General features: G+C 45.0%; 1 protein-coding gene across 1 annotated transcript in view; it reads left to right on the top strand.

The window, feature by feature from the left end:
- The window catches only part of LOC124607144 (CD151 antigen), a 191,111-nt gene that overhangs the window by 19,387 nt on the left and 152,521 nt on the right, over window positions 1–19,203 (top strand). The gene's annotated exons all lie outside the window — the stretch shown is intronic.

Here is a 19,203-nt window from a genome sequence, read left to right as displayed (position 1 = left end):
GTTGTAGTAAATCGTTCGTCCAGTACGCTGATGTTTTGTGTCCCCCTGCTGTCGAACAGTGAGACAGTTGTTCTCTCTTTCGATACGTTCGCTGAACAATAACATCAGTGATGATTCCGCGGGACTTTACAGATCGCGGGACTTCGCTACTCCAATCCATCGCCGCACATTCGGGTCAAAGAGGCTTTTAAGTAGTAAGTGCACTTTGTGTGAGCGACGGAGGTTCATATAAGTGAAAAGGGCATATAAGTTCTGTTTCTGTAAGTGTCTTCTTTATGGAGTCGATAGATTAAAATGCACAAGAGGCACATGTTTTGTGAAATTCTTGAAATTGTTCTGTCGGTTCGCAGCTACCCCATAACTATGAACAGGATGACTTAAGTATATTAAACCGACCGAGATCAGTAATGTCGTGAAGAGGCAGAAAAAGTGTGAGCGCCGCTCCAAACCTAAATCCCTTGAGTTAGATAATGGTGATATTGACACACTCCCTGAGGAATTGGATCGAATAAGGGAAATTATTAATGCCGCTCGATTAAACAAACTTCTAAAAGTTGCCAAGTAACGTAACCAGAATTGCATGAAGCACTGGCGAGAAATGTTTTACCACACAGAGGAACAAATTTCTTGTGTACGTCTGATACGAATATTGTGATTTTTCATACCGAAGCAATTTGAATTTTCTGGAACAGTAGAGAACTTTATATGTAGGGCCATTAAGAGTTGCCCTGAGATGTTACATCAAATATTTGTAATTGGTGGGGTAAATGAAAACAACTATTTCCCATTGGTATTGTTTTTTGCCCGCAAACTGAAAAACAAAATACATAATGATGCGTTGTCCCGAATTGCAAATAACACCAATCTGCTGATGAATTCTTCTCGGACTATCAGCCAGAAGATGGGTACGAAACTCACTCATTGAAACGTTGAGACAAGACGATGCCACCACTCGGCTGATAACCCGAGGAGAATTCATCAGTGGAATACGCCTAAAAAGACTGCAATCTCACAGAACACCACTCTGGACATTATATACGTTGACTCTGCGATGGCAGTTCACCAGGCTATTGCTTGTTTGGCCCCAAACAAAGGGTTTCAGAGTTTCTCAGACAGACATAGTGAAGAATGATTAAGTCATTGGGGCTATCAGGTGATTTTAAATCACAGGAATCTGAAATCGGAAGACTTCTGAAGCTTTGTTTGGACTGCCTCTCCTGCCCCCTGACCAAATTGGAGACTGTTTCGTCGAAGACTCAATGTCCCGCAAACCTCACAATTTTTATTTACTTCATGCCTACACTGTCGTCGACAGCGACTTCCGCCCATTATGTGGGCCGAACTTAGTACACGTTCCATTCTAAACTGAGTGCTCGATTTTGCTCTTCTCATCCCGACACTCCATTTGGGAAATATACATTTTTTCTGCTGAGTGGTCTGATGCTGCTCACCACGAATTCCTCTGCTGTTCCAACCTCATTTCAGAGGTGCACTTGCAGCCTACGTCCTCAAATATTTGCTGCATGTATTCCAATCTCTGTCTTCCTCTACAGCTCCCTCTAATATCACGGAGGTTATTACCTGATATCTTAACAGATGCTCTATCATCCTGTCTCTTCTCTTTTCCACATATTCTTTTCCTCCCAGATTCTCCTTACCTTATCAGTCCACTAATTTTCGACGTTCGTCTGTAGCACATATGTAAAGAGAAACACCGTACACTACGGAAAAATGAGATGGCAACTAATGGGGATCAAGACATTCGTTGTCGAATAAATACGCAGCAGCTAACAGGACTCCAGAAGTCAGTTTCGTAATGAATTCGGTCTCGGCCGCCCAGGATATCTGGCTGATGCGGTTGTCCAGTTCCCTCCGGTCTGTGGTCCCCGCCGCAGAGTTGAGACGCACCTGCCCTGCAGCTGACGCTGCACGCACGCACAGTGTCTGGATGGAGGTCCGCACGCCCGCTGTGGCGGCCCGGCGCCGAGCGTTTTAAGCCACTTAAAGGCGGCGGCCGATGCCGTCTTTGGAGCTGCAGTGAGTCTTCACCGAGAAACTCGACCGTTACCTGACACATTCTGGCAGCGGATGTTAGACAGCAATTCGTTCTTGTGGAACGATGCTCGGGTTTCGTGCAGTAAAGGGGAAGCTAAAGTGTTAGCGGTCCCAAAAATGCGCCTTGGTTGGTTAGTTTTGGGGGAGGGGACAAAACAGTGAGTTCATCGGTCCCATCGGATTAGGAAGCAAGTCGGCCGTGCCCTTTCAAAGGAACCATCCCGGCATTTGCCTGAAGCGATTAAAGGAAATCACAGAAAACCTAAACCAGGGTGGCCAGACGCGGGTTTGAACCGTCGCCCTCCCGAATGCGAGTCCAGTGTGGTAACCACTGCGCCACCTCGCTCGGGCCCGCCAATGTTAATTCGTTCTTAATACACTAGCAAAGATCTCTGCGTAGTCACTTTATGCTAAGGTTCGAAATGACGACAGCACAATTTTGTTCAGCGTTGAGCGAATGATAAATTAATTGCGGACGAAAAGTTTGGCACTACCAGGGGAATCACGCGAATACCGTGTAACATGGCCTCTAGCCTTGATAATTTGCTCCAATCTGCGAGGAAGACAGTCTACAACTTTAAGTTGCCACATCCATTTGATTAGATCCTGCAGAGTTACCATTGTGGGGACGTTGACTGCTACGTACCACTCTCTGTTCTAAATGGTCCGAGACATTTTCCGGGGGCTTATAATGAGATGATTCAGTATACCAGTCTTGGTGCCATAAGGTGCTTTGGGGTTCAAACCCAGGAACATATGCGTGCAGACCTCTGGGTACGGCTATCGTCATTTTCGAAGACAGGAATGTCCACAATATTATCGTGACGATCCATAGGAAAGTACACATTGACACTGAGAATGTTGATGTAGGCATTGTGGTTCATGTTGATGACAACTCATATGAAAGGGCCCATGATACGCGGAACTGCCTTCAGTCTGAGCTAAGCCCTACACACACTGTGGGTTAAACACCTCTTTGGGCCTTTAACTACTGGAACAGGAGGCTGAATCGCGATTCATCGGAGCACACTACACGGCTCCACACAGCTGGTGTCTAATTCGTGTTTTTTAGGCCATTAAAGGCGTGCAGCTTTATGTGCGCTGTAAACAACGGCCGTTTGTGATGTACCAGATTTCAAAGGTCCATTGCATGCAGTTCCTTTTGCTCTGTTCACTTAGAAACTGGTTAAGAATGACTTGCTTTCAGTGACAGCAGTAATTTCTTTCGGGTTAGAAAGAGATCGTCAGTGACGTGACATAGACAGAACGTATCAAATCGCTCGTAGCCGACCTTTAAAGATGACCAGAACACAGGATCAGATGGGCGGACTGAATTAATCCAGTGGAAGGAATGAAGACTAATGAAAACAATGAACAGTGCTGGTAGCCCAACTCCTGTCTCTATCCGCTGTTCACACGTAGATCATGCGGCAAGGGAAATTTTACTTCAACTTTCTAAATACTGTTAAGTGTACTTATTTCGTCTGCTAAATGCGTCCAGATAGAATCTGAATAACGTGGCATGTGTGGAAGGAAAACGAATTTCAGAACCATTTAATGCAGTATGCTAAGTTCATTCTCGGTAACACTCTTGCGTACTTTTTTGTATTTTTATCCAGGGACAGGAATATTTTTCTGGAGGGGGGAGAGAATATCTGAAAGCTAATTTTACCTAGTGAGACTTTTATAACATAGATTCGATTAAACCTTTTAATAGATCACATAATTGATTCTTGTTTTATTTCCCTTTAAATGGACCAAACGTATCAATAGCTCAAATCTCCGCAAAATTACTACACAATATTAATTTAATGTGGTGTTCCTGAAGTATCAATCTGACATAGTGCGCAGTAGGAAAACACACACTTCGATAAGTTCACACCGAAACTGTCAGAAGGCTACAAATTAGTCAAAATCATTCACTATTTTTTCTTCAAGCAAGGCATCTATTTACTTTAAACAAATTCTCAAATAAAGAGACGAACCTTGAGTCTCTTTTGTTCCGAATTATCCTAGACGCACCCATGTTGCACCTACATTTTTCCTCGTATACCCCTTGTGTGATCTATTTGCGGCTATACGGAAATCTTCACCCAAATCTAGGTTTAATTATGTTAAGAAACATCTTCTACTTTGCTATATAAGAGTTGAAGCCTCATACAGTTTCATGAATATTCCTCTGCCTTTTTTCATCAATTTATTAACACCTGAAACGCCTTTCCTTGACTTTGTCAGAACGAAGAATGAATAATATGAAGAAAGCATTCTGGTACTAGAAAATTTCCATTGGTATCTTGTGAAAGTCCATTTACTTCAGAGGGCGGGGGGAGGCATGCCACGGTCCCCTGGTCCCCTGCCATCCATCCCCCCCCCCTCCCCCACGTGCAGGCCTGCCCAGAGAGGATAACATGGAAAAGACCTCTTACCACTTCCCCCGTCTCAAGTACACGAATAGTTCCATCTGATTCTCTGAAACACAACACAACACAACACAGCACAGCACAGCCACTAAACACTGTACAGTATTATTTCCCCACTGTTTAATCTTGAACGGCACGTTGAGACAGGTTGGATGACAACCAAAAAGCGCATGGATCGTCATATCTTTGACTGAGGTTTTCGATAACCGTTTGTCTGTAGTTGCCTCTGCACAATCAGCAGCTGTTTTTTTTATTATTTCTGAAGCTAAAGTACTCCCATAATGCCTTCATTAGAGTTGCAGACAAGGAACAAAGAAACCCTACATCTCTTCGCTGGGTCAATAATAGTAACTTTCTGTCCTTAGTATTATCAGAATCATTCAGGGACGAGGGTAGGTTCACAAATGGAGTACTCGTTTTGCGGATAATATTCCGGATTTCCATGTTAAGTGATATTTACTGACTAAATGACACTTCCCTCTCTGCGGACATAAACGTCGATGGGATGTTTAATCCTAACCGTTTGTAGTAAATTCGAGACTGACTGAGAAGCAATGAGTGAATAAAAGTACAGATAACATTTCTCTCTCTCTCTCTCTCTCTCTCTCTCTCTCTCTCTCTCTGTGTGTGTGTGTGTGTGTGTGTGTGTGTGTGTGTGTGTGTGTGTGTGTGTGTGTGTGTGTGTGTGTGTGGGGGGGGGGGGGGGGGGGGGAAGTGGGAGTGCTTCCATTGCACTCGGAGTAACTTTGGAATAATTTCTTCAGCGAGGATAACATTATTTACTGCTCCATTCCTGTGAAATCAGAGATACTACTCAATCTTAGCTTCACCTTCGGCTTCTGTATATAAAACAATGTCAGTGACCAGCTGAATAAGGCATCTAGATGAAATAATTTAAGGTGCAATGAAATTTAGATATAAAATGATTAGACAAATGGATAACACTGTGAATACCATCAGTTCACGCTTTCCTACTGATAGTGCACACCTTCATGGAACATGAGTATTTTGAGAGTACAGAGAGCTAACTGGTTTAGGTTGGAGACCAGATGAATATTACATTGGGATGTACTACTAACTTCCTGTATTTTTCAGAATTTTCCCACCAAATCTACGTTACTATGAGATTTTGGCGTTGTTTCACGTTCAATCTGATGGACAGGAACTCTTAGTGCAGTATTGATCACTTACTGGGGCTGGTAATAAGCAAGAAAGTGAGTAGACTTGGTAGCGAAGTTGAGGGTATGAAATTGGATTTTCCATAGTTCCAAAAGAAAATATTCTGTGTTAAAATTCTCTAAATGCAGTGTCTCAGCCGACCGGAGTGACCGAGCGGTTCTGGGCGCTACAGTCTGGAACCGCGCGACCGCTACGGTCGCAGGTTCGAATCCTGCCTCGGGCATGGATGTGTGTGATGTCCTAAGGTTAGTTAGGTTTAAGTAGTTCTGAGTCCTAGGGGACTTATGACCTTAGAAGTTGAGTCCCATAGTGCTCAGAGCCATTTGAACCATTTTTTTTGCAGTGCCTCAATCAGACAAGCCCTTGCTACTATTTGTTAGGCACAGGCGATTTATACTTTTACTTCAGTTAGCTGTGGATGGCATAATATAATGGCAGGAGTGTAGCTGCTGTTGCAAAATTTAGCAGTCATTGGTTTTATTGGTGTCAGTTGGTAGTCTTTCGTTAAATGTAGAAACTGCTTCATTATTTAAACTCGTAGTGGGGCGTCATTTCCAGCACATGCTGTTAAGAAGCTGTTTGTGAAACCAAATATCTTGCAGGCACTAATGCTAATATGCTATGACGGAACAGTGGTCACAGACTCAGTTCTTTCAGAATAAGTGGTATGCCACGTATTTTTTGTGTGTCTTTGGAAAATGGCCAACACTCAATCTCTGCCAAAGGATTTCACGTAATCTTCACCACCAGATAGTGACTGAATACATGCACAGCGGAGATGTTTGTCTGTGTAGCACAAATTAATATAACCGAAAAAGTATTTACAAGGCATGTTTTTTTGGCACTGATCAGGTCCAGAGGACCGCTGTCGTCCCAGCAATGCAGTCTGAGACAAGGGAGAAACTTGAATAACGTCCACTATTTCCAATTCATTGACGGTCGCGGTTGAACGATTCATCCCTTGTTTGCAGGTATGTGGATTTTCCTTCAGGTATCAGAACATTCGGCACTACTGAATTTATGTTCACGCAATAACGAAAATGTAAAATTGTGTCCAGGGGAGCTACGATCAGGAAGGAGCAAGAGATTCTACAGCTGTGTGAAATGTTTGATTTCCTTTCCTAGCTACAGCTAAACTTTCCCACTATGCGGGTAATCCAGGCAGCAAGCCTTCGGCCCCGTTCCCAACGAAGTGATGCAACCACACTGCTGATCTGTTATCTTCGGGGTTCTCTCTCGTCATTATTCGGCTGCTGAGAGATTTTTAATGGAAGGTCGTTAGTAACTCGTTGGGTTTTTCTGGTGTGAATCAGTTTTACGCTAAAGCTCATGAAAATATGCCTGAACTCGCAGGCAGTGCGATGAAAAATATCGATGGGTTTCAACTTCATTCCTAGTAGTTCTTTACTACAGTTGATGGGAAGCTTTTCTTCCTCATGTGGTTCACTCTGATTTAAAGTGATACATAAATGGTCAAATTTCGTCGAATTCGTCGCTGAATGAATCACGTACACGAGGCTTCCTTACTGTAAATCTTTATTCATTACTTCTGAATATTTTAGAGAGAATCATTTGGAACATTTGTGTCCGCAGAGGCAGGTTTATGGGTCTTCAAGTTGAGAAGAATCTCAGAAAAGCAAATGCGTGTCGTTTGTATATGGATCTCATCGGCGAGAATACAGTTAAAGTTATTACGTGGGTTTTGTTTGGCCACCGTGAGGGCAACGCTCGTCAGACTTATTTGCATTATCTTTGTTCCTGTGAAATAACGTCAGCGGCTAAAGATGCTTTTTGTTTGAACTTTTTTCTCCGACTAAAAAGTTTGTCAACCAAATATCGATTGTTTATATTTTTTGGTGACTTAAATAATGAAGACATGAAAATTTTAAGGCGCAACAAGTTGTTCTTGAAACGGTAATTTCAGCAGTGGAAGGGACTTCTAAATATGCCTTTTTTTCTGAAAAAAGTGTTTGTCACACACATTAACTGGCAATCTAATGGCATGGGTTTTCGTAATCGAATGAATTTAGTACCGCCAAGAGGTACCATATCGAACACAATCGAAAACAGGAGAAATCGCTCGTTGCATCAGTTTCAAAATGTCAGTAAAAGCAGCAGGTGACAGTTAATTGACTTTATCAGCAAAGACCTCGCTCAGCCGTGATGTTTGAATTAACTTTTATGATTACCACCTTCCTTACGGTTCACGGCCGACTCTCTCTCTCTCTCTCTCTCTCTCTCTCTCTCTCTCTCTCTCTCTCTCGCTGGCTGTTCATCTACAGAGGACATCACCTGAACGCTGCACTTAACTTTGGAAGCGTAGCAGTTGGGAGATTCGTGCCTTCAGCGTAGCGTAGTTCCATGTGGGGCATGGAAACCAAATATGATCCAGCAGACTAACTAATGTAGTCTACAGATTCCCAGCACTCACAGCCCGTTGAAATCCTTAGGCAACATGATGGTGTTATATTAGTCTCTCATCTCTCTTTAAAATCTCGAACAATAAATAGAAGAAAAAATAGTCAGATTATTACTTTAAAAGGACATGGATGACACTCCCGTCCCCACTCATAATTTATATCTCGTTCCAGAGCATCGGCGGCTGTTGACAATTTCACCAAATGCGTTGCGGCATGTTTTTCACACTAACGCTGAGTAAATCCTAACTTACGAAAGAGTAAAAGGCCATGGCTGCCTCTTACGTTACATAAAATTGGCATCGTCTTTATTTAACGAAAATGCTATTGCAAGTTAATACTAGTATCTGGCACCATCTCCAAATTTTCATGTTCAATAACTCGGAAAATTGATTCCGTGGGGCGAAGTGCTGCTCCTTTGCTAAATACCACTCCTCGTTAGGCGTCAAAGGGGACTGTAACACATTCACAGCGCCCCCCCCCCCCCACCCCCACATTCTGTTTACGTGAACACTTCGTTGTTATCTGGAGGTTTTGATTTAGTAAATTTTATAGTTAGAATATGGTGTCATTAACAGACTACAATGTGCTGTTGTCTTATTCAGTCTAAAAACTGGTTTGATGCAACTCTCTGCACTAGTACGCCTCTACAAGCTTCAGCTCTCGATAGCTCTACCAACCTACATCGCTTCGAACCGGTTTCAAGCCTCATCTTTCGCTACAACTTTACCCCCCCCCCCCCCTCTCCACACTCGAACTCCTTGATGCCTCAGTATTTGTCCTATCGACCGATCTGTTTTCTCAATGAAATTGTCCCAAAAATTTCTCTTCCCAAATCGATTCAGTACCTCGTTAGTTATCAGATCTACCCCACATGATCTTTAACATTCTTCTGCAGTCACTTCCGCACAAGGCTACACTTACAACAAATACTTCGAAGAGACTGTCTCTTCTAGAAATATTTGTCTTGGTTCCTTTTTCTGCCTTTCCCCCTTGGCTACCCCCTGGGAGGGGGGCTAGGCCAGCTGGCTTGTGGCAAAACCCTTTCCGCGGCTCCTGCTCTGTACCAAGACTGACGCCACCATACATATTTAACATATTGAGCGAGAGGAGATCTGCCTTCCTCCTTATAAAGACAACTTCAGCCAGTCGGGCTCCCTCCACACCTACGACCACTTAGGAGACATCCCAGTGAATATGACTCCGCACATGTCTCTCAATATGGTATAGGTTGTAATTTTCCACAGCGACCTTCTCCAGTCTGATGATGTAGTTAGGACTAATCTGCAACAAAGTGGCGTTCATTTCATCCTGACCTTTGTAGGGGATACCCAGCCCGAGGTAAAGGTGATGGTATACAGATGCGACATCAAAACATTCATTCCACCTATCATGCATTGCTTTTGTTGCCTCAAGTTCAGCCACACGTCCTTGCGATAAGGTGCCACTCCTATCTGTGGTGACTGGCCTCCCTCTTCATGCAGAGTGCCCTTGCACCCCACTGCCTAAGTGTGTAAACTGCTCTGGTCTACATTCTCTCTGGTCACCAGTGTCCAGTGTATACAAAGGAAAAAAGAATCAAGAACATAAAGATCTTTGACCACCTCAGCTACTTTGAGGCCAGGAAGAAGTCTGACAGATGTAACCGTGTGAATCTCTCACCTACCTCTGTCTGTTATATCTTTCCCCCCTCCCTCTCCTCCTTACTCCCATCCTCCCCCCTTCCCTTTCCTCCTCCCCTTAGTCCCCATCACTTCCCCTCCAGGAACCGCTCCCCCTCCTCCTCACCCAGAGAAGAAATACTCTTCTCTGGATCTTGCTAGGAATGGGGCTCCCTCTTGAAACACTCCTTCCTAGCGTTCTCAAGATAGGAAGCCTGCAACCTCGGGTTGGGCAGAGGGCCCATGCTCAGAGGGCCCCAGACCTGCTCACTCTGTCCAACCCAGACATACCTGCGCCTATTCCCTTACTGGTAACCACCTTCCTCCTCCTTCCCACTGAGGGAGAAAGAGCAATAGTGGAAGTCAAAGGACGATTCTTCCCAGGCGCCATGGCGTGTTTCGCTCCCTCCTCTCTCCAAACCAGACTTAGTTTTTATGGATGTCACCCTATCACCATCAGTGACAACCACTGGCACGGTGACATGACCCCCCCCCCCCCCCCTCGGGTTCTTTATGTACAACGTGAACACTCATCTGATGACAATCCAGTGAAATTGCAACAGATATTACTGTCACCTACTGGAAATACATTTTGTTTTCTCGTATTCTGCATTTTGTCTTGCACCTCAAAAAATTCACATCCTTTCTGGCCACTCTCCAGCGTTTCATGGTTATTGCGCGTTCTGTCGGATCTGTGCCGCCCTTGAGATAGCATCTGGAGGGGTCTGCACTTTGGTTTGGACTGATCTCTGGAGGGGTCTGCACTTTGGTTTGGACTGATGCCATTAGTGACTAGATCCCCATTCATACCAACCTCGAAGCAATAGTGCAAAAACTGTGAACGACACCAGCAATCACCGTTTGCAATGTCAACCTTCAAGTAGGCCAGTTCCTTATGTTCAACTGTCTTCCTTAATACAGCAACTCCTGTCGCTGTATCTCCTCCTCGGAGACTTACTCCACGCCATGCTCTGTGGGGGAGTGCTACTTCGATGAGTAGGAATCCTCTGACAAACTGATTACAGACTGATTTGTCTCCTCAATGACAGTACCCCTACCCACTTGAGTGCTGCTCGTGGCTCTTCTTCTGCTGTGGATCTCCCCTCCTCTCGTCGCAAACATGATCTTTGTGGCAGTGACCATGAGACCTGGCACCAAGGAAGGCAGGATTGTGTTAAGATAGTGGACGGGGCAGTAATCAACTACTGTTGGTTAATTTATTTTTCAATCATGTATACTTTACTTGGAAACAACAACAAATAAAAGGTGACATTAAATTAAGAAGTGTTCCACGGCTGAAGGTCTTAATGACAACAAATTCAAAACTATTTCTCGGCTGAGGGCCCCAATAGTGATAATTTAAAAACTGTTTCACGGCTGAAGGCCTAAATAGCAACCTTAAGAACCAGTTACACTACTTCAACCTGCAATTACAGTTATTAAAATATTTTTGAAAGAACAATCATCAAAATCTCATTGCTAGAATACAATTGTCTAACTAAAATTTTAAGACAAGTTACACCCACAACTGAAGGCCTTAATGACAACAAATTCAACTTATTTCTCGGCTGAAGCCCCCAGTAGCAATAATTTAAAAACTGTTTCAGGGTCTCAAAGCCTGAATAGCAATCTTTTAAGAACCAGTTAAACATCTTCAAACTAAGTTTCACGTGAGTTCCCGAGGCCCACCGCACGGCGTCCATAGAGACGAGGCGTTCGCCGGACCTTACGTCTTGGTGGTGACTTAGTACCTATGTACCGCATTTTTAAAATGTGACTACTCATACTGAGGCGGTTTTAGTTTTGTGTCTAGACCCTCGTAGACATATTATAGAATCAGGTTTATCTTCTGAAGAAGACTCAATTACCTGGGCTGAAACATAGGTAAAAGTTGGTTTCATTACCGCAATCGAGGCTGATAGTTTCTTATATTACATTATCACGATTGCTGACTGGGCTGCAATGTTGAAAGTACTAAAATTTAGACCACTCTTTTGGAGATCAACCTTATCGCTTTTAGGTGTCTCTATGTTTAGGCTCGCTACCTTATTAAGTACAATAACAAGGAATGCTGAGAGTGGTGTTTCCTGCCTGGGGATGTATGCCTCATCTCAGGTTTGGCCCAAGCTCCACAGCCATCTAGGCTGCCAGCGACAATTAACTGCCAAGGGTCTTAAAGGCTGTTCTGTGTACTGATCCATCGGTTCTTGCAGGATACCTCGCAACACGCTTTGTGACACCATCGGCGTCCTCATCCTATCCAGCTACCTTTCTCTGACAGAAACGAGGAGTTGCAGAAATCCACTCTCTGTTTAAACCCCCACAGATCTGAAGCCTATAATGAACCCTGTACTGTGAGAATTCATGCAGGCTCTTTACCTCTTCACACGACACAACCCCCTGGCCCAGATTCCATCCACAACCAGATGATCCAGCACTTGGACATTACCTGGGGACATCTACTAAGGGTTTTCAACTGCATTTGGCTCATGGGTGTCTCATCCTCGCAATGGGGAGATAGCATAGTTATCCCTGTCCTTTAGCCTGGGAAGGACCCAACGCCTCTTGACAGCTACCACCCAATTAACCTGACCAACGTACTATGAAAATCGCTCGAGACGACGGTTACCTCCCAATTATATTGAGTACTCGAATCTCTGGGCCTTTGATCGCCATTTCAGAGTGGCTTTTGGGAAGGACGATCTACAACCGACCATTTACTCTGGTTAGAAGGAGCAAACAGGCTTTTTCTAAACGGTGACACCGTGTTGCAATCTTCTTTGACCTACATAGAGCATATGACATAGCTTGGTGCTGTCACAGTTACCCTCCATGAATAGGACTTTCACGGCCCCCTTCTGATTTTTATCCGTAAGTATTTATCCCATTGGCTCTTCTGAGTTCGAGGTGGCACCTCCCTTGGCACCCATCAGACCTAGGAGAATGGTACCCCACAGGGTTCTGTGTTGTCACTCATCACCACAATGGGCTTCTAAGCTCTGTTGCGCCTCTGCTTACCCCAGCATTGTATGTCGGCGATTTTTTGCACCTGGTACTGCTCTGACTCGATAGCATCTGCTGAACGCCAGGTTCAAGGTGCTATATCATGGGCCTCTGCGTGGGCCCTTTCCCGTGGCTTTGTTTTCTCCCTCCAAAATGCTGGTTATGCATTTTTGCCATCGACCCACAGTCCACCCTAATCCAGAACTTCACCTAGGCAACCAGCGCCTAGATGCTGTAGCAAAGCCCCATTTCTTGGGCCTTCTTTGTGATAAAAAGTTGATGTGGCTGCCCCATTTTCACCACCCAAAGATTACCTGCATACAGGAGCTTAATGCTCTGCACCTCCTGCATATCTTGGAGTGCAGACACTGCTAGTATTCTCCATACTTATAGCACTCTGGTTTTGTCCAGTGTAGATTACGGTTTTCTGGTTTTACTCTGCGGCTCCTTCCACTTTGAAACTACTTGATCCTGTTCATCATTATAGGGTGCATCTGGCTATCGATGCTGGTTACATTAACCCTGTCAAGTCCTTGCAGGAGTGGAGATTCCCCCTCTATAAATACGATGGAGCCAACTCTTTGTTTCTTATGCAATTGCCATTGGACGATTCCCTGACCATCCTTTGTACTGTCCTCTTTGCAAACAGGAGAGGTCTCCCTCCTGATACCCCCCCCCCTCCCTTGGGTGTGGTTGTCTTTTTTTCTCTGCTATCCATGACCTTCTCTCTGCCCTTTGCCATTCCACCTGCTCAGTTGTCTTTCTCTGGGTCCTAAGTCATGTGGGCATCCCATGTAACGAACAGGCTGACCGACTAGAGGCAGATGTTTGCCACCATTCCCTTTCATGATTAAGGGCGCAGATATGTGGGTTCACATCAAAATCTCCCTTTACCCAAAAGTTTAATGAAATCTGGTGCGCTACTGTGCTCAATAATAAACTCCCCACAATCAAGGAGTCTATTGCAGTTTGACGCTCTTCCTTCCACACCCCTCAGAAAGAGTCCACTGTCTTATGCTGTCTGTGCATCGATCATTCTAGGCTCACCCATTGTTTCCTCTTGTGTAACCAGCCACCCCCATGATGTGGCTGTGAAGCCAGACTGATGGGATCACATAATGTTGGAATGTCCCCTTCTTTTGGGCTTTCTTGCTAAGTATAGCCTTTTAGGTTCTTTGTCTTTAATATTAGCAGACGATTCACCGATGGTTGAACTGTTTCTCAGTTCTATATATGTGAACGTGGTTTTTTATGTTCAGTTATAAGGTTTTGCTTTACTCCTGAAGCAGGTGAAAGGCGGTTGTTGTTGGGACCTCTTTCTGAGTCTGGGTCCAATGACTATGCCCCCTTGCAAAGAACACTTTTTTATTTTATGACTTCTACTGTGTGCGGTCGTAATTTCCTCGCTTTATACTTCGACCCCTCTGACTGGATCGACCAGCTTCCTGCGGACACTTCTACCTAACATATGTAACTTTTGAATTGTGGGACTGATGACCTCACCAGTTTAGTCCCCACAAGGGCTCAATCAATCATTATCTGCTGACAATTATGTATTTTCCATACGCTAAATGATAACCTGTGAAGTATTAGCTTACGTATGCAATATTTCACTTGGAAATTAGGGTCTTAAGCTAGTTAGAATACGGACAGAGATACCAGATCTATATATGTTGTAGATAGGTTCACTTCTAATTATCATTTCCCGTTGAATGGCTTTAGATGCGGACCTCTATGCTAGCCGACTTCTGCTCGTATTACCTACTACAGGCGTACACTGTCAACGTGCTGAGATGTAGTAACCACTGAGCGTGGCCGCTTCAGTCTATCGACTGTAGAGATTACTTCGTTCCAAGAACAGGAGGGGAATCACCCACAGCAGTGCAGCACGCAGCCAGCTACTCAGAAGCTGCCGTTGCTGCATGCCTTCCCACCCACCTCCTGCTTTTGGAGACGTTGTGCAACACACGGAAGCACTGTGTATACCTTCTGTTGTCACGGCGTTGTCTTGCGTGCGACCTTGGGCTAGCTGCGTTTAAGTATGGCGTGTCAGGCCGAAACTGCCTGTCTTCTTCTATACGTATGAGTTGCAGTGGGGAAACGCGTCATGCACAGTCTTCCCAGAGTAATATCTTCAGTAACGCAGTGATCCTCTCGAACTAATGACTATCAATTTTAGAGACGAAACTTCCTGGAAGATTATAAACTGTGCCGGACCGAGACTCGAACTCGGGACCTTTGCCTTTCGCAGGCAAGTGCTCTACAATCAAGCACGACTCACGCCCGGTACTCACAGCTTTACTTCTGCCAGTACCTCGTCTCCTACCTTCCAAACTTCACAGAAGCTCTCCTGCGAAACTTGCAGAACTAGCACTCCTGGAAGAAAGGATATTGCGGAGACATGGCTTTGCAACAGCCTGGGGATGTCTCCAGAATGAAATTTTCACTCTGCAGCGGAGTGTGCGCTGATATGAAACTTTCTGGCAGATTAAAACTGTATGCGGGACCGAGACTCTGATGCGGGAGCCTTGCCTTTCGTGGAAGTTTCATATCAGCGCATATGCCGCTGCAGAGTGAAAATTTCGTTCTGGAGACATCCACCGGGGTGTTGCAAAGCCATGTCTCCGCAATATCCTTTTTTCCAGGAGTGCTAGTTCTGCAAGTTTCGCAGAAGAGCTCCTGTGAAATTTGGAAGGAAGGAGACGAGGTACTGGCGGAAGTAAAGCTGTGGGGACGGGTCGTGAGTCGTGTTCGGTAGCTCAGATGGTAGAGCACTTGCCTGCGGAAGGCAAAGGTTCGAGTCTCTGTTCTGCACAGTTTTAATCCGTCAAGAAGTTTATCAGCGCAGACTCCGCTGCAGAACGGAAATTTCATTCTTGAATTTTAGAGATGTTAACGAAAGCTGAGTAGTACTGAGAGAGAATTCGTAAAAGCTGTCCGTGTTTTCAATATACAAAATGATATATGTAGAATTCTGTGCGGATAAGAGAGATGCTATCAACATCCGCCATTCCCTTATCAGCATTCGTAGGTGTTCTGTAAAACATCACCATTATGACAGTACTCTAGCATAAATTTTTGCCTGCGGAAGTCCGCACTTTGAAGCTTTGCTGTGGATTAACAACCGGACGTATTTCTATGTCAAATTTTAACTCATTTCTCTCTGCACTTAAGTGTCACAACATTTTTGTTTCTCACGTACGTTCAAGGCATCTTGCTAGAAAAAATTCTTTTCTTTTAATATCGAGTGCTATAGTTAAACTGAATGTGTTCACACTGCAGCTGTGCCAGCTGTATGCATCACAGGACGCGGAAATATCTCAGGTATGTTCATCTATTGGGATGAGTACGCTGAAAAGTCCTAGTTATGTTCATTGGTATGCAGTCTCACTTTCTAGTCACCATGTGAAAATACGGCGCTGTAAGCAGTCAGAATGTGAAATGTTTGCTGTTTTGACATCAGTATCCTGTTTCACTTGGCGACGCGTGTTGACTTCTTCTGTGAAGTGGCCGTTGAAAAAATGGTTCAAATGGCTCTGAGCACTATGCAACTTAACTTCTGAGGTCATCAGTCGCCTAGAACTTAGAACTACGTGAACCTAACTAACCTAAGGACATCACACACATCTATGTTCGAGGCAGGATCCGAACCTGCGACCGTAGCGGTCACGCGGTTCCAGAGTGAAGCGCGTAGAACCGCACCGCCACTCTGGCCGGCAAGTGGCCATTAGTGTAAAGGGTTAAGAATGTTGAAGTTTTCCACACGAAACGCAATGGTTACGTAGAAGAAAGATCGTGCTCTGGTGGTAATGCAGTTTCATGAGAACAGGCAATAATAGCAGCGCTGCATTGCGAGAATATCGCCGACAAAAACGGCTGCAACGAGGCCCCATTCCAATAAAATGCCTAAAGAATGTGATAGAGAAATCTTAAGAAACAGACGAGTCAGTTGGTGCAGCAGGGAGGGGGGGCGGCCCATTCCCATTCCCATGGCGGCTGTGTATGGAGTTGCTGTAGCTGTACGTGACCGTGGAGCACGGGCCTCAGATTCCGCAGCCACAACTCGAGCTGTTACGGGAAGTCTCGTCCCTGCTCAACGGTTCAACAGATTTTGGGTTCAGTTTACTCTGGTATCCCTACAAGATTCAGAATGCGCACCAAATGAAGCCCCAAGATAGGGTACAACGCCGTGACTTCGCCCTTCGTTTTCTGGCACGTACGGAAATTACATGTGCCTGGGGAACATTCTTTGGACAGACAAGGCCGATTTTACTGTGAACAGAGCTTGAATGCACAGAACTGTCTCACTGCAGTTCTACTCCGTCACATGTTGAGCACGAACATCCACTGCACTCGGTTTATGTGACTGTATGGTGCGGTCTCACAAGCTCCTTCATTCTCGGCCCGTTTTTCTTGGAAGAGGTGAGACCTCGCGAAACTGATACGTGTACAGTGACAAGTGCAAGTTGTAAGGACCTCCTTGTGCAATACGTGATTCCGGCTTCGCGAGAATGCAACTGTATCCACACCACTATTTTCGTGCAACATGGGACGACATCTCATGTCGCTTGCCGGGTGAAAGGTTTGCTTGGAGAAACCTTCGGTGACGACCGCATCATCTCTCTGCTGTTTCAAGATGTGTGGCCTTGCAGATCCCCTCACTTAAATCCATTTGACTTCCGGCTGTACCGAGCGAGATGGCGCAGCGGTCGGCGCACTGGACTCTCATTCGGGAGGACGACGGTTCAAATCCGCGTCTGACCATCCTGATTTAGGTTTTCCGTGATTTCCCTAAATCGCTTCAGGCACATACCGGGATGGTTCCTCTACACACGGCCGACTTCCTTCCCCATTCTTTCCTAAACCTATGGGACTGATGACCTCTACGTCTACATGTACATACATACTCCGCAATCCACCATACGGTGCGTGGCGGAGAGTACCTCGTACCACAACTAGCATCTTCTCTCCCTGTTCCACTCCCAAACAGAACGAGGGAAAAACGACTGCCTATATGCCTCTGTACGAGCCCTAATCTCTCTTATCTTTGTGGTCTTTCCGCGAAATAAAAGTTGGCGGCAGTAAAATTGTACCGCAGTCACCCTCAAATGCTGGTTCTCTAAATTTCCTCAGTAGCAATTCACGAACAGAACGCCTCCTTTCCTCCAGAGACTCCCACCCGAGTTCCTGAAGCATTTCCGTAACACTCGCGTGATGATCAAACCTACCAGTAACAAATCTAGCAGCCCGCCTCTGAATTGCTTCTATGTCCTCCCTCAATACGACGTGATAGGGATCCCAAACGCTCGAGCAGTACTCAGGAATAGGTCGTATTAGTGTTTTATAAGCGGCCTCCTTTACAGATGAACCACATCTTCCCAAAATTCTACCAATGAAGCGAAGACTACTATCAACCTTCCCCACAACTGCCATTACATGCTTGTTCCACTTCATACCTCTCTGCAATGTTACGCCCAAATATTTAATCGACGTGACTGTGTCAAGCGCTACACTACTAATGGAGTATACAAACATTACGGGATTCTTTTTCCTATTCATCTGTATTAATGTACATTTATCTATATTTATAGCTGCCATTCTTTACACCAATCACAAATCCTATCCAAGTCATCTTGCATCCTCCTACAGTCACTCAACGACGACACCTTCCCGTACACCACAGCATCATCAGCAAACAGCCGCACATTGCTATCCACCCTATCCAAAAGATCATTTATGTAGACAGAAAACAGCGGACCTACCACACCTCAGTGTTTCGTCCCCTCCCCCCCAATCAACAACGAACCAACCAACCAACCTACTTACTTCCGGTTGTGAGACTATCCGAAAGATGGTGTCTATCAGCCATGTATCAAGACTCTTACTGATCTGAAGGCTAGCATACGACGACGTATGGCTCTGATTACACTGGATTTGCTGTGAGCAGCTCTCGCCGTGTTAAGGCTGTAGCATGTTGCTGAGTCGGGAGACTTGTAACTTGACCACATCCTTATAAACGTGTCAGAACCGCCATTGTGCGTCTGATCGTTCCTCCCCTTTCCCTGCTCTCACACCGCATTATTGCTGCTTACAGCGCAATATTTTCACCTAGAGGCAGAAAGCGGAAATATTTTTTCGAGCTTCTCCGCGAACGCGCCGATTATTGTACATAGTTATGATTAAGATTGATCTCATTTATTGTTCTGTCACAGTTCTAAGTTTTTTAATTACCGTAGATTACACGTTCGGATCATCAGAGCTTCAGGTCTAAGTAGCGTCAGCAACCGACCCAGTCTATACAGACCCACGCATCAGACTAATAGCTATGGGGTTCTGGGTACACAAGACTGGTTTCTGACTCAACTATGAAGACCTGATTATGACCTGGATTGATTGAAACATGTAATCTAATTACAATTGTGTAAATGAAACGGAACAATACGAGGGTAATCCCAAAAGTAAGGTCTC

The sequence above is a fragment of the Schistocerca americana genome, chromosome 3, assembly GCF_021461395.2.
Source record: "Schistocerca americana isolate TAMUIC-IGC-003095 chromosome 3, iqSchAmer2.1, whole genome shotgun sequence".
NCBI lineage: Eukaryota > Metazoa > Arthropoda > Insecta > Orthoptera > Acrididae > Schistocerca > Schistocerca americana.
Note: the sequence above shows the minus strand (reverse complement) of the source record. Positions and strands in the feature narration are given on the sequence as shown.